We start from the raw sequence: 16,485 nt of genomic DNA on the forward strand, positions 1-16,485 counted from the left end.
TCTAAGGATTGAAAATTTAAAACAAGATTCCTCGTAAATATTTAACTCTGTTACCAAAAATTCTAAGAAATACATAAGCACAGTTTATTTTTATAGTCATTTTAAGTTCGAATTTGGACGACATTACATGTTAAAAAACCTAGAATAACTATTTTAGTTATTTTGTTGTGATTGTATAATATTACTCGTGGGTACTTGAAACTTCTAAAGTATACTATTATATACCTATGATAGTATCACGGTTTGTTGTTGATGTATAGCGCGTTATAAGTACCTAATGGATATTGTGATATGATTAATTTTGGAATTTATTATAGGTCAATTTTTTTTTAATACCATAGACTATACAATATTATGTCTTATACCTAGACTGACATACCGTCTCCGCTCAGAATCGTTTTTCTTATACAGTGATATTATATCATTGAATTCAAATTTAATACCATCCATTATACAGTGACCCACTTCTAACCTACTGTACAGCAGAGCGACATCCACTTACCCACCCTTTTTTTATATTTACTTGCCGATCACATTAAACAATATAATTTGAATAAAAAATTATAAATATCATCGTCCGAAAGCAAAATAAACAACCAATCTACACAGGCGAAACTGTGACGGGCCGGCTAGTTTATATATATAAAATATATATATCTAACTATATAAATACATAGACTATAACTATAGAGACTAAACTTTGAAACTACTTATCAGATCTTCTTGTATATATTATATATATGCACATTGACAAAAGATGATAATACAAATCAACAAACATGCCCGATTAACCAATAACAACCAATATATTATACACTGGTGGATTTTCTTAAAATTTTTTTTCATATAAACCTTCTCCATGAAAGGCTCTTTCGTTTAAAAGAAAAATCAAGAAGATCTAATAAGTAGTTCAGAGTTAAGCCAGTACAGAGATTTTCATTTCACTTTTTTACATTATATTATAATTTATATTTAAAAAGTAAAGTAAATAGTTTTTTATTATTATTATTATTATAACTGAAAAACCCATGGCAACCATTTATAAACAAACATTTCCATCGTAAATCTCAAAATTCCTGTTGGAGCACCTCCCAGGTTGGTCCTCTCCCTTTTTAAATTAGCCTATCTTTTAAGTTGGACCAAATTACACGAAGTGTAAAAAATTTCATTAAAAACGGTCCTGTAGTTTCGGAGTACATCCCGGACAAACATTGTGACAAGAGATTTTTATATATATAATATAATATATAATATATATTTGTATATAATATATAATATATATAATATATTATATAAGTACTACTATCTATATTTCACTTAAAATATTTCAGTATAAGTTAGTAATCATGTTAATGGTAAAGCATTTCATAAACTTTAGTATTTATATTTTATAGGTTGCCATTACATAATTGATTTATAAATTACATTAACCTATCTTTGGTGGTATTATACACAGACGGCGGAAAAATATTATTAGATATTAACTTATAATAATATTATTTCGTAAAAACTAAAAAAATGAAAACCGCTAAAAGGTCACCTTCGACGTAAAAGCTAAAATGCATAATTTATAATCTATATAAGTACATAAATACATAATAATATACTATATAACGGGTGCCTAGTACTTATTACCTAACATCTATTAATATTATATTGGATGTTATTTAATATTTTGTTATATTATAAAATTTTTGTATCTTGGGCTTACTCCCGCTTGTAAATAAATAAAATATAAAAAATGTCGGTTAAAAAACATATTGCCAGTGTTAAATATTGATGATTTATAGAGTTAATTTAAATTTTTCTAATATCTAACATACCTATACTACGTACAATACCTATTGTACCTATACAATACATAATATAATATTTTTTATAGTATTTATATATTTTATAAAAAGTTTTAAATCGTTTTGGTCTAAAATTTGTTATTGTTTCTGCCTTCTAGAAGGTGTCTGGTGGCAATTAATATTTTTATATATTAGGTAGACTTATTTGTAAGTTATAGACACCTAGACACAGCGTATTATTTAAAAACAACATTTTATCAACTTTTGGGTACACAAATATTTGTATACGTAGCATAATATAGAATAGAATAACGTATAAAATATAATAACAGTTATAATGTTACAAGTGAAATAACAAGTAGGACAACCCAAACGGTAAAGTAGAATAGAAACTTAATTGCTTTATAATGGACATCGCATCTTCCAAAAATCGATAATGATCTTTTCCAAGAAGGTTTTTTTCTTTATTTTTTTAACTCCTAATTTGTATGTACACTAAAATTAGTAATCATTATTCAGTAATAATTACTAAACACTGTAACACTAATATATCTAGGTAGATAATATCAGCTATACTTTTTCGTTTTCAATGATCGCGGTAAAATTGTTTTTGACGTGCAAATAAATGTATTAAATTGAAATAAACCGTGTAGGTAGGTACTAGGTACCACAAAATACTTCGATAATAGTTTACACAAAGTATAGTATAGGCAGCGTATAATACGTACCTACTGGCTACTTCCTATATTTAATAGGTATATTATAATATTATGATAAGATATAAAACATAGTTAAACAATATTTAAACAAATGTGTAGCTTTTAATAAAAATTAAAACTATTTGTTCGTAAAGTTTGGTTAACGTCGACATCGCATTTATCTATACATTTCAAACGTGATATAAGACAAAACTATAAAACTACTTATCTATAATATTATAATACAATTATTGTAGGTATGTATAATAATTACCTCCTTAGAGGCGTGTACAGTGTACTTCGAAGTTGAAATTATATTTTTATATCTAATCAGAATTTGATTATTGATTTTTGTATATGTGTATTACATTAAGTTGAGATTTTGTAATCCAGTACCTATACTATATTATTACAAATATAAAAAAACCATTGATATGACCAGTAACGATGATATTATTATAAATACCAGTAACGATAGAAAATAATATCTATACATTTATAATTGACAAGAAATTGTATTTTTAGTTGACTGATAATGTGTACGTAAACACAAATAAAATATATCAAGTTCAATAAGAGACGCTTGTAAAATTAAAATAACTGGAAAAGTCAAAAAAACCAAAATTATAGAAAGCAAATCGTGTGAATTTAAGAAACTCGACAAACTATAATATATACCTATACCTACTTTATTTTATATATACGTTTATTACTTACCATTTAATCGATTCGATTTACTATAGCTTAAACGATTTGCTGCAGCGTAAAAGAAAAGATCAATCTGACAATCAATCTCTGTGCGGCACAAAAAAATATTTTCGGCTATTATGGCTGGTACCGCGATTGGTAGGTTATAGTCTTGTTTTTAATTTTCCGAAATAGAATATAATATTGTTACGCACTGACAACGGCCGAATATGATTATAGGTTTTTTGTATAGGTATATAAAAGGGGTAGTAAGTTATAATATTATTTGAACGTCTCTCCAGTGAAAAAAAAAAACTAAAAGCGACGAACACACGAGACGCCAAAACCTAATCTAACTGTACTATTATATAGAAACACGAGTGAACTACATTGTTCGAACGAGACTGCCTGGTGACCGGAAACGTAGAAGGGGTAAAAAGTATAAAATAATGTAAAATTATATGGTTTTTGTTAGGTTTGCGTTTTGCACCCTTATCATTGGCTGTTTCGAGGGTGGATATAATACAGTTTGGTACCTATGTATATAGATAATGTGCATTATACCCCAGCATATACAAAACAATGCTTGTAATAAAAAAAAAAAATACAATAAAATACAGCACGAAAACACAATTGAAATTAAATGTTTCCCGTGAAGAATATTTTTAAACACGAACGTTATCAACGATTTTTACCCGTTAGGAACGCACGATGTGCCTATTCCCCATGATATATCTATTGTCTGTTAAAAGTAAACAATATAATATACAGGGTAATTTACCAGGCATGTTTACTTCCCTGAACAATGAATTTATTTAAATTCTGATTTTTTGAATTTTTAAGAATAATATACTCAAGGACCAGGTTTTCAAATGCATTGATTTTTTTTATACCATTTAAGGAGTGTCCTGTAACTGGTGATACAAACTTCTTTTTTTCCAGTTCATTTTTTCTGCACATGACATTTTTGAAAATGTATCTATATATTATTATGAATCGAATTTTAAATTCAAATAAGTAGTTTTCGAGTTTTTTACTTTCTATACTAAGGGCCACGATAAATGAGTTAGAAAGATATGGAGGCTAAGCTGAAATTGAAAATTATAGGAATTATTATTAAAATTATGAACAATTTATAATTCGTAAAAAAATGGCCGAATATAAAAAATTCTAGGTTTTACATTTATTTTAAATTTTTTAACATTCTTCAGGATACTTTTCAACTCGACAACTCCTTACAAATAAATGGTTTAAAAACATTAAGTAGGTATTTGGAAATATGGCACTTATATTTGTGATACACATTGTGTATTTAAAAGTTCAAATAATCTGAATTTAAATAAACCCATTAATAAAGGAAATTAATGGAAGTGAACCATGCTTGGTGAATCACACTGTATATTAATTATTTTGTATAATTTATACATAATATAATATGTAATAGATTATAGGTAGGTAGTGAATTATTTCCAAACCATCGTGACTAATGACTATTTATTACACCTATCGTACGTGGTACATAATATTATATTAAACACGACTAGCTAGTTGAGTTTTTTAAAAAAAATACTTTTGTTCTGAATTCTAACTAAGTATATAGTAATAAAGTTAATTAAAAATATTAATCTATATTAAAAATGTTTATAGGAATAATGTGTGCACGGTGCACCCATCTTTATTTCTGTTTTGACGATACATTTTTCTGATTTTTAATAATCGAAATGGAGGATAATACTGGACTACTGGAGAACAATATTTTACCGTGGACAATATAATATAATACTATATATTTGACTATAAAATATTTTATTGTAGAGTTTTTTTATAAACAAACCACCTACTTAAGACGATTTTATTATTTCAATATAAAACGTATTTTGACGCTTCGTTTGTCATTATTATTTTTCAAACGCACCTGCGGCTCGATTAAAAAATGTAGACAATAACACTATTAATAAATTATTGTTTTTGTGTAAAAACAAATGAGCCGGACACATGCCCGTTTGTCTTTCTTGTGTTGCCCAACTTCGAGTCGGAACACCGAATTCTAAAACAATAAACATTTATTATAATCGATTTTGACGGTGAGGTAATATTATATGATATTTTACTCGACTGCTGTTTGTTTATGAATAGATACGACGATACAGAACTAATTTTATTTCAATACAATAGGTACCCATTTGTTTTTTGTGCATCGTTTCAATTATGATTTTTGAAACAATTATTATGTACACGTAGGTACACCGTACACGGCACATAATAATCTACAGTGGACGCTGAACAAATCAACAACTAAATCAATAATATAAAAATAGCATGACATTTTATTCTCACTTGAGCACCTAGTGATGTACTTATAAACTAGGATGTTCAATGGGTTATATATGCTAGCGATACAGGCATACAGCATTCCAAATCCAAAATGGACTTGAAGAGGCGAGAAAAAATATATAATTCTAATTTAGATACCTGGACACATTGGCTTAGTTGGTATTGAAATAATTTCAGGTAAACAAGCTAAATTAGCAATGCTTAACTCCTGACACTCAATTTGTTTACGTCTCATATGTACTGATATAAAAAACAAATTAAACAAAACAACCCTTTCTTATACGGCTAAACGACCAAGTTAAATCAAATAAAATAATCGGTCATAAGATTTAACAGAAACAGAAACCTGCATCTCAAATGAAAATAAATTAAATTGGGTTAGAATTGATTGGTCATACCAGACAAACAGATATATTTTTTAAGGAAAAAAGTGAGCTTTCTGATAATCGTGTGTCCCAAACTAACAACCAACATTTTATTAACGAATGCAGACATTTCGAAGAACACGGAGAGAAACTTAAAATAAGTCATGATATTAATACTGAAGGTATAGGTCCAGAACCATAGATTGAAAAGAACACCTTCCAGTTCTTCCAGAAAATTAATTTGTTTCAAAACACATTAATTATTTCTGAATATTAAATATTTTGTTGTGTAATCATTACACAGTTTAAGCTCCGGAAAAATGGGTGCTAGAGTTTGAAAAGATTGGAGATAAAAAGGAGAAATGCTAATTAAATTGATAATATGGGACTATTAATTGAGAAATTATAAGTGCTAGCGAACTCAAAGACCCCGTCGATTACGCGATATACCCGACAGCGTATAGTACAATTTAATAATATTTCAAGAAATAAAAATTATTTAAGTTTATAGACTACAGTGTTTACTCGCACGTAACGCTCAAAATATTACAATATCAGATCACAGCTTTTACCGTTTTTTGTCACAAACTAAGCCCTGCCTATATTACAATAACTGCAAGTCGATATAATATAATTACGAAAATCCAGGTGAAATGCTGAGGAGCTCGAACACGACATGCGCCGCTGCTGTATAACTAACATTATATATAGCTGCCTATTATTAATTTATTAAATGTAATATCAAATAGAAATACGCGTGCAGGTTTTGGGGCCAGTATGTCAACGACGAAAAAAAAAGTAGGCCCTCGGCCGGTGTGACTGGTGCTCGGTGGCGTTACTATATTATATATTATTATATTATTATCATATATATTATACGGGAGTGTGAATTTGCATTTTACTGCTACCGTAGTCCGCAGGTACAATAATAATAATATAATATTTTGCACCGTCATCGGAACAGTTTTCTAAAATGCGGCCCAGTCACCAAAAACATTATAAAATAGTATTTTACAGCCCACTGGCCACTCCGCTGTATAATATAGAAAGCAAGCGACTTGAAGTACCTCTACATGTCCGCCACACAGTACGAGGAGATAGAACAAAAATTATGCATTTAATGAGCCATGTTAGTTGGTTTATTGTAAAAATATAAAACCTTTTTGAAATGAAACAAACGAAATGGATATTATTACTAATATTATCAATAACAAATAACAATATCGTTTCGGTATCGAGTGTGGACGAATATTGTCTTGCCAGAGACTTGAAACGTACACACGTAAGAAAACGATGGATTGTATACGGTCGTTTACTTTAAAATTTATCAACGATATAATATTGTGTATCGAAATGAAGGACGACGTTGCAGATAAGCACGTGTAAATTATCTTCATATATTTTATAAATTATAATATTATATGATTTGACTATTCGGTAAATATTATCAATTGTAGGTATAAAGGTGAAAATGACGCGTTAAATGTTTTAATCCTATTCATATGATAACAATATAAATACATTGCTATACTATATTATTTTTATGGTACTATACTACCCACCTTATTTAGGTAGTCAATCATGTTAATAAATAATAATTCATAATGTCTTTCAATAATCTCAAATTTGAAAAAAATTACTATTCTGAACGTTTTATGATTAATATACGTATAGACGTATAGTTTATAATATTTATATAGTATATATTGCACAATTTGTTAGAAGAAAAAAATGTTTTGAAGTTGGGGCAACATGAAATAAAACACAATATATTTGGGCCACAATTAAACTATCTCAGTAGTCTACGTACGACGTACCTACCTGTTTATGATTATAATGTAATACACGCATAAGCATATTATATAAGTCATAAGGATTGGAATAGTATTTTACTATAGGTAATTACTAATATTCTATTATATTATATTAATTATTCTCACTGAACAAACACAATAATATATTGTATAAAGTAAAAACATTAAACGCGTACCTACGCGCATAAAATATTATAATGTATAATATAAAAAAGTACACGATACTACATTAGTACCCTGCGACCTACAAATATTATACATTTATAACAATTTTAAATTTCGAAAGGTCCGTGTGCGCGCGCCATCGCGATGAATAAACAAAATATATAATATTATTATGTTCCAGACACTGGAAATATCATGAATCTGTTTAATATTGTACCCATATACCTACCTAATATTACTATTTTACGATGGGGTATGCTGCAGCACCACGACACTTACCCGAATACTTTGTATGTGAATTTCGATCCTCATGGAAGTCATACAAGTCTTTGTTCGACACAAGTGACAAAACGGTGGTCGGTAGTTCCGTCGACTTCCTACTACATAATGTAATGGGTAGCGTTATAATATAAATCGGAAGTGCAGTGCGTAGGTATAATAATGGTATATTGGTATATTAATATAATATCGTTATGTCACCTAAAAACTATTATTACGATCAATATTATAGCCCGAGTGTGGGTGTTATAATAGTAACAAATAATTATTAATTATTCCATCAATATTATATAATACGCGTCTGAAATAAAAAATACCAACATCATAGCATTTCCGAGCATCTACATATTAATTTTGTTCGACATAATCTCAATGTTAAATAAAAATATAATAATACATCGTATTATAATTATTAGATATATAGGTACACGTATTACTGTTTACTACAATGCAATACATCCGCTCGAGTCCGATTATCGTGTACGGTTGCGCACCATCAGGTTCGGGACGACGACAATAAAATAATAATAATATTTTATTATTATATTCGCGTACTATTATAATATAATAATGTTGACAAAAACCAAAAAAATAATCGTAGGTACGTTAATATATTGTTAGTATTATTTTGTAGTCTAGCCGTCGTAAACTACCGTGTTCACTACCACACAAGCAAAACAATAATAATACTAAATATAATAGTTTGTTCATATATTATTCATTATTTATTATAATTTATATGAAAAATAATATTATGTAGGTATAGGTACATACTGGCGTACAACTGCTGTTATCACCGTTTGAAAATCGCGCGTTAAACAGCGTGTGGTGTTGTACGGTAAATAATACCTAAACGTACATAATATTATATTTTATTATTTTCTAAAGAGTCGCGCATCACACCACAGTACCTGCTACAACTACGACTGTGGGTTCGCCGCATAATTATTATCTGCTCGTTTGTTCTGCCATTCGTCCCGAAATTGTATCCAAGATAATAAAACGACATGTTGTTATATTATTATTATCATACCCATTATGCACATATGCTGCGGTGTCTATTGGAATAATAATAATATCGTGTAAGGCTGTTGTAAACGAGCACAGCGACTACAGCTGCTGCTGCTGCAGTCGAAAAAGTGAAAACGACCAACGATTTCAATTGGGAGACACTGTACCTATATTATATACCATACAGCTTATACCTATATACCAGCTTTCCTAATAGAATAATTGTATCGTGCACGAACTATTTTGATTTTGGCCAAGTCCAGTCGGACGAGTATCATTTACAAAACGGTCACAAATCCATACACCGTGCGAGCATCGATACCATAGACATTTAAATGTCTCATTAATATGTCTATGGTCAATACTCCACCTCGTTTATTCGATTGTACGAAAATACACATAGCTATTATTATTATAAAATACGTACAAGTCACCAACATACAAACACCATTGGTTATAGATACAAGATATCCAATACTATTGAGCATAGATAACCCAATTGCTATAATACCATTGTGTAAAGATACTAAATATTGCCAATACCCATTTCGTATAACATAACATAATATTCCACCTATGTAGCTCAAGGCTGGTAGGGGCAGTGCTAACACCGTTCAATTTTGGTGTAAAAATAATAAAATATAAAAATTTTTACTGTCGTAAAATATAATGTACAACTACCTACGGAGTCGCGGCAACAGAATAATAGGAAAAACAATAATAACTATTGGTGTTATACGCCTGTACAATTGTCGAACATTAAACGCGGTTAAAACCAGACAATGATGATACCAACTACGAACGAGACGCGCGACTATTAATATTAATAATAATAATAATGACTGTGAATTATAGATAGGCTTCTATATTATTATATTGTTATTACTTATTATATTATGCAGTATAAAATGTAAAACGTATATTGGTAATAATTGTTGTATAAAATATGTTTATAATATTATAATAAAAAATTGCTATTTGCAACGAAAAAAATAATAATAAGTAAAGCAATATAATATTATTATATAATATGAACCAAGCGTTCTTTTACAAACATTTTAACATACGCTTGTTACAAAAACACATTTTAAAATATGGCAGGCGACAAAAAAATTGTTTAAAAACGTAAGTAGTGAGTACAATAATAATATTATACAATATAATATAATAATATGTGCACATGAGACTTGTCGACAACACACGCGCATATGATACATAATGTTATAATATAAATATAACAGTTGAGTAAAGTGCAGTTTGAGTATATTAATATAAAATAGACAGTATTTATATAAGACAAAAATATTATGTGGATATTTAAAAGTGATGATATTAATATTAAATTTATGTTTATTTATAATATACCTATACGTACTAGTTACGGTATCTATATCGCAATACTATTTAGATATTGTTATCGTTGTCATAGATGTTGTTGTTGTTGTTGTTGTTGTTGTTGTCGAGTTCCAATGATAAAAAAAATAATAAATAAAGTGTAAAAATTAACTCAGAAAAAAAAACAAAAACATATTGTATAGTAATTAGACTAACTAATAAAACATAAAACAAAACACAAAAATACCGATTGCGCTGGCCATATTATAGACAGTGTTCTGATGTTAATAAAATATTATTATATTACAACAGGGCTAGTAAAATGATAGGCGACGACGAGACGCGTGTCGGTCCAAATGGCCACCGAATACGGCACAGAAGAACTACGGGTGATGTGTAAATATGTACCCCGTGAATTCTTTCAGTGCCATTTTCGGTGAGACACCACAAATGTTATGCCATCGATGTGCGCGGTGCTATGCGTCCGAAGAAGCGTATACGTTATTGCAATAATAATGTCGTTTTACGCGTCCGGTCGGTGTCGCTGCAGTGGTGGTGGCGGAGGCAGTGGCGACAGCAGCAACAACAGCAAGCAGTCTTCCGCGGTCGCAACGTAGAGACGCCCCGAGGCGGCGCGCGAAAAAGTGGCGAACGAGAAACGAAAGTGCGAAGAACAGAAAAAACCGATCTCCCGGTCCACAGCAGCAGCGGCGGCGAGTTATTATTATAATAACGACAATCGTTACGGCATAATAATATTGTTAATTATTGTTATTATTATTGTAATAATTATAATTTATAATCATAGATGGACGACGACGATGACCGAAAATCGCGAAGACGCAAGAGAAACGACGGATGGGAAACCGTACAAGAGCTGAAGCGGATGACGTGTGCCCGAGCGGACGGTTCAACTTGAAGTAACGACATCGCGTACCCGAGACGAATAGGCGGACAACGACGACGTCGGCGACGCGTGACCTCCCCTCCGAACGAGCGACTCCCCCATATGTGATGAGGGGGGCGCTTCGGCGGCGGTTAGACGGTGGTGTGACACACACAAAGTCAGGAGAGAACAGCGCGTCTGCCGACTCTTCTTCGTGCGGCCGAGACCAGACGAATACTGACTGGGACGACCGCCTAGACGTCCGACTTTGGTGTTCGCCGGATGGCCCGGCGGCGGCAGATTTCTCCGGGGGGCCCCTACGCGCGCGCGACGCGGACGCGCCCAGTGGCGGCTGTGGCTTTGGCGTGGAGGAGGGGGGTGAGTGGGCGGCACGGGAACGGGTTGTAACGTCCGCGGCGGCGGTAAGGGGGCAATGCGGAAGGAGCGGCGACGGCAGGGGGGTGACGGAGAACGGAAAGATACGACCGCGACGATGACGATGACGCTGCTGCTGCTTCTGCTGACTGCTCAGCACTACTGCCTGCTGCTGCTTAACACTACTGCCCGCTAAATGAGGTCTGTTCCGCCACTACCGCCGCGATGGAGCCTAACCGTCTCTGGTGGGTCGCGGGCCGTGTTGCTATATGTATAATATAATATACAGTGAAACTTCCACATTACCAAGTCTCATGGGCAACAAAAGAAATTCGTACTATAGAGAAATCCGTTAAATAGAATTACATAAATTTGGTTCTAATTTGGTTATGGTTCTCAAAAATACAGAAAATTTCGTTAAATGGAAGTTTCACTGAGTATAATATATATAATAGATAATACATTATACGATGTATAAATGTATAATGTGCATTATTATTATATTTGTATTTTCATTGTGTCGTCTGCTTTGCCAGAGCATAAACGAAGCCGCCAATAAACCATAAAAAGAGAGGGCAAATAACGCGCGAATACAATATTATTGTGTTTACGGGGTGTGTATTATGGCGTGCGTGCGTGCGTGTGCGTTTAAGTCTGCAGCGTAGGTATCTGCGAGAAAATTATGGCGTATTATTTTCATTATTTTCTATACATTTTTTTCTGTTTTGGAGGGAGTGCGGCTACAGTGGTCTGATGAACTCTGGTGGCTTTTCAGTCGTTGTTCACATTACCGGGGCCGGAGTTATGCTTGGTCGCGCATGACTCACATTTTGTTGCACGACGCAGTTGGACGACAAAAAAAAATAGTAATAATAATAATGATAAAAAATAAAATAATATAAAGTAAAAAAAAAACCATAATAATACGCACAAATTGCTGGTCACCGTTGTTGTAGTGTATAGGTAGTTGCTGTTTTTGTTATCGCGACGGCGGTGATCGTTCGGCATTATTATTACGTCGCAGGAAAAAATGGTTAAACTATATAATATTATATCAATATTATTTTTAATATAAATAATAATGTGCCGACACTCGAAAAGGGTGGAATACGCGGTATATGGGGTAGGTACTACGGAAATCGGGAAGTTGGGACCGAGGGTTGTGAGACGGATTGAAAGGTTTCTTGGTTTCATGTATGAAAACGGAGCACTAGACACACCGGTTATGATATTATAATATTCGTTAGCCACGATGATTTCATTCGTGTTAGTTATCTACACATCTACATATGAGTATTTCCCAAAAGAATTGTGGTGAAAATTTGAAATTTGAACGTATCAAAATGGAAAAAAGTTATTGATAAATACATTTTTAATACAAATAAAAAATATACATTATTAGAGCTGATAACATATTTTTAGGAAGAAATAATAATAGCTCAAAAAAAATTAATAATTATAATATGTATTTCAACATTTTATTGGGAATATATTTAAATCATCGTTATCATTGGTCAGTGTCGTTTGTTTTTTTCTGACCTAATTACTATTATATTAGGTAATGGTTGAAAAGTAAAAAATATTTGCCGAATGTGTGCCGAAACTTTTAGTACCTACCTAGTTAATAATAATAATAATTTACCGTGAGGAAAACTTGTATACTGCTCAATGTATGGAGTACACTGTAAGTTTACGCACTTGCAAGATGCGGGGCAGCTGGAGTCCAGCACACGAAGTTTTCACGGACACCATGCAGCAGTGGCACTTGGAAAAGTCGGAAAACCGGCGGACCATAGACTTTCAGAGCGAAAAAAGCTGATATCCGTTGCCGAACGCACTTTCGTATTGGTATGCGGTATATACACCTAACCGTACTCTTGCACTGCATAATGTAACCAATGATACCGTCATATTTTAATCTGTACAAAATATTATATAATATTATATTGTATAGAGTGAGCGTCACGTCGGGGATGGCGACTTTTCGGCCACAAAAAATGTTCGCGTCAGTAATCGCACTGCACTTTTAATATAATATTATAGACATTTGAAATATAACTATTTTAATTTTTGTGTCCTGTATAATAGAATTATATTATTAATGTATATACCGCGGACGAGAAAACCGTATTATACGTTTACAATACCGGTACATTATGTACCTGTGTACGAGACTAATCATAATATTATATCGTAGGTATCGCGTGTGTGCTGCACGGCTGCAATAGATATATCGCGTTTCGACCACTGACAAAATTGTATATTATATTATATCGTACACGTGCGTTGTTTTGATAGACACTGCATGGCGATGGCCACTAACTATATATAGGTAGGTAGGTCGCACATTTAGGATCTCCACCACTACCGTTTCGCTTTTTTACCTATATGATTCAGGACGATATATTATCATGTATTATATATTTATAGCCTGCACATATTATGTTATGTTCGCATTTATGTATATATTATAGACAACGCAAGTCGTGTGTAATTAATGATACGGTTTGCACATTGCAGTATAAATTGCAATTTTTTTTTTCGTTCCAAGGCAACAACAGCAAACTCATCAAAAAGTGGCAATTTGTATCATACCAAATAATATAATACGTACCTATACCTATATTATTATTATATTATATTTTGTTAAACATATTGGGTATTCTCTTTTTACTGTACAAATTGTCCATCGTAGACGTCATCGTCATACATAGGTTACTATGGGTACCCTGCACCCTACAACACTCATACATATAATAATAGGTAGAATATGAAACTATTTTCTACATTACAATTTATAATAATCGCATCATCGGTCGTGCCACATCATATACACGCGCGCATGCCCATAATAGACCGTCGTAAATTATTTATATAGTCCGCAATCGAATACTAAATGTGTTTGATTTGTCAGTCGGGATCTTCGTTCGTGTATTTACATTAAATTATACACAGCGCGCATAACATAATATTATATATTTATATTATTATAAACCGATCGCACCCACCAATAACCCGCACGATTCGTGTCAATATAGACAATATTATGAATGGATAATAAATTATTTTATTCGGTCATCGCTTGTATTTTATCGAGAAAGCAAAAACCTGTATATTTGGAAAACGATGGATTTCTTATTTATTTCGGAAACAATTTTGTCGACAACGAATGTGCTAAAAAAGTCAGCAATATATGTATTATGATAGGCAGGTAACTATAATATTATTAGGATAAATCAGTTTTTTACAACATGAGTAATTTTTGGTGTTTTAGAAAAAAACATAATTCCAGATTGTTTTTTTTTCCGGGTAATTAACATTTAGAATATAAATTTATCGTAGGAATAGAATTCTGATGTTTTCATAATATTGGATATATTAGGTAAGTACGAAATATAATTATTAGGTATTGCAAAAACATTCACAAAAATGTTTAATTTTTACAGACTTCATCGACTTAAATAAAATTGCAATGATATATTTATATCATGAATAGATGGAATATGTTTATATTTATGTAAATAATCTATAAACTGTAATACTTTTGGCATCATATTATAGACTTAAGAAGATCCGCTATACAAATCAATCATTAAATTTAATTCTTATTTCGTAAAGTATAGTTAAAACGTTAAAAACGAGTAGTCATATTCTGTTGGAATATTTTTCTGAATTTAATTATGACTAGGTGCTTTAAAATTGTATGCGATACTGTGATAGCCAAAAACTCGCTAACAACAGTGACCTACCCAACGTGTGCTTGGGGGATAGAATATAATTGTGTTTAATTACAGACAAGAAATCTAATAAAACTTTTCATCAGTGAAATACTGAAATACAAAAATTATCATTTAATTATTTCCTTGTTTTCGTTAATAATTATGAATTTAAAAGATGTATTTATGCTAACCTACTTACTAACCTATATAAACTGAAAATTATGTATATGTACGCCATATTACACATGTATATTTTTGTATATTATTATATTATATTAACTAAATTTGTTTTTTTTTTTATTAAAGACTTATACATACTTATATTTAATTTCCAGTGGCATAACTAGCCTAATGGCTAGGCCATAAGGATCAACATTTTTTCACAACTGCGTTTTCCGCGATTTCTGTTTTTAGATTTTAAATTAGCGTAAAGTTAAACACAAACTGGAATTTTAAATTTCAAAAAAATAATGGCCGAGTAAATATTTTAATATGTTTATACCCAGTTTAACACTATTTTTTTTAAACCGGTCCAAACTTAAATGTATAATTTGATCTATCTATGGTAATTATCACAAGGGCGATAAGTCGCGATAACGATAAAACTAGATGTTTTCATAAGCATGAACTCTAAATAATTACATATCACACATGTCCTATTTTAGGACGAATTATGACAGTCCTGCTAGTTATGATTTTGTCGAAAACAATATAATATTATTATATTTGTTAGATAATTTTTCAAATAATGCTAACGGACACCCTAATCCTTCCCCCATAACTATGCCATTAATGGATTCAATAGGTATACTAAATAAATAAATTGAAAATTAAAATACATAAACCATACCTATTAATTTTATACTATAAAAATATGTTTTTGTTTCTTAAAAACAGTACGAATTTATCGAATAAATGTTTTATCTTTAGTGCATTTTGTATTGACTATAAAATTGTATAAATTAATGATTGTACTTGGTGCTACTTAATTGTTGGATATTATTTATTAATTATTATTATAATA

At 31.3% G+C, this 16,485-nt stretch overlaps 1 non-coding gene across 1 annotated transcript; it reads right to left on the reverse strand.

Moving 5' to 3' along the window:
* Nucleotides 1-10,847: 10,847 nt before the first annotated feature.
* On the reverse strand, nucleotides 10,848-10,913 carry Mir263a (microRNA mir-263a). The gene has a single exon (NR_040139.1). It is a non-coding gene; the product is annotated as a microRNA mir-263a (primary transcript).
* Nucleotides 10,914-16,485: the final 5,572 nt, after the last annotated feature.

The sequence above is a fragment of the Acyrthosiphon pisum genome, chromosome X, assembly GCF_005508785.2.
Source record: "Acyrthosiphon pisum isolate AL4f chromosome X, pea_aphid_22Mar2018_4r6ur, whole genome shotgun sequence".
NCBI lineage: Eukaryota > Metazoa > Arthropoda > Insecta > Hemiptera > Aphididae > Acyrthosiphon > Acyrthosiphon pisum.